This window comes from Rattus rattus, chromosome 6 (genome assembly GCF_011064425.1).
Source record: "Rattus rattus isolate New Zealand chromosome 6, Rrattus_CSIRO_v1, whole genome shotgun sequence".
NCBI lineage: Eukaryota > Metazoa > Chordata > Mammalia > Rodentia > Muridae > Rattus > Rattus rattus.
This window is the reverse complement of record NC_046159.1, coordinates 39,907,921-39,909,390: the sequence shown is the minus strand read 5'-3', so window position 1 is coordinate 39,909,390 and position 1,470 is coordinate 39,907,921.

Below are 1,470 nucleotides of genomic sequence, written 5' to 3'. Positions count from 1 at the left end.
TGGGAAAGGGCGGTGCCGCGACGCAGGGGGAGGATCTGCGCAACGCTGCCGCCACGCTCCCGGGTCACAGCGCCCCCTGGCGGCTCCAACGAGGCGAGCCGAGAGCGACACAGCCGAGCGATCTGAAGGCATGGAGGATGATCATGTATAAGGAACAAGAGACCTAATGCTATCCATAGCCATTCATGACACTGCCTTACACAGGTTATACAGCTCTCTTCTCTTCCCAGCCACGAAGACGGTTTTACAGGTGAGGAACCCAAGTCTGTTTTTAGTGTCCACTTGGAGCAAATACACCTCCTTATACATCATCCTCTTGTCTGGAAAAATAGACTGATCCAGAGGCCATAGCTGGCTTTTTAAAACAATTTCAGTAGCCCTCGTATATAGCCTCAAATTAACATGTATCAATATGAAGCGGACTGACAAGAACAGAAAAAGGCTCATAATCACCTGGAAAATAAAACTGTCAGTATATAAACTAGCCCAGTCATAATGGCTTCACTAAGAGAAAAAGGGATCAATGTAGCATAAAACAATTACAATATGCTAGAAGAAAGAAAATTGTTCTAGCACTGGAATCGTGGCTGAAATTTTTTTTTAATTTCAAGAGTGTATACAATGTATTTCCAACATGTTTACATTGAAGAAAGAAAATTTGAAAAAAAAAAAGGAATGATGAAAGATATCTAAAGAAGGAAGTAATTTCGGTAGGCAGGGGAAGGAGAAAACAGCAAACTAATGAGGTTTTAAGACAGTTTACCCCAAGAAGAATTGCTGCATTAAAAAAGTCACAATCTGAAAACATTTTGGAATGGTAGCTCGATATGATAGGCTCTCCCTCGGTGACCTACATACATTCAGGACAGCTTAGGACAGCTTAAAAGTAGGTAAAGAGTTGTTTATTAGGAGACAGCTCTAAGGTGAGTTCACTGATCTCACACGTAGAGGTCAGTGAAGTCAAACATCCATGCTAAAGCAACGTGATTTTATAGAACATGATGATGAGCTGTCAGCTAGGAGCTGGGATTGTGCCCATACCTGGTGAAAAACTGAGCCCCTGGTCCGGTACACATGGGTGGATTCCCGGAGTTTTCACTCTGTGGTTGGTGGTATGGGAAGGAGGGTAGGCAGGGTTTCCCAGCTTGTGCAGGGGATGAGCAGGGGTTCTAGACTAACACAATCAATTCCCTATCACTCAGCCTTCTGTCGCTGAGTCATTCTGGCCTTGACCAAGCCAATTTTATATCCTCAAGTTAAAATGGCTGCATGAGCTGTTGTAATGAGTAACTGGTGTTAAGGTATTATTCTAGTTAGAGAGAGGACGAGTCAGTTCTATACCAACATAGAGCACTGGGCATAGATAGCAGCTAGTAAAGAAAGAACAAAAAGTTCAACCAAGTGATGAAAGAAAGTGCATAGCTCTACACATATATTATGTATTTTTTGTTGTCGCTGGATCAATTTAGG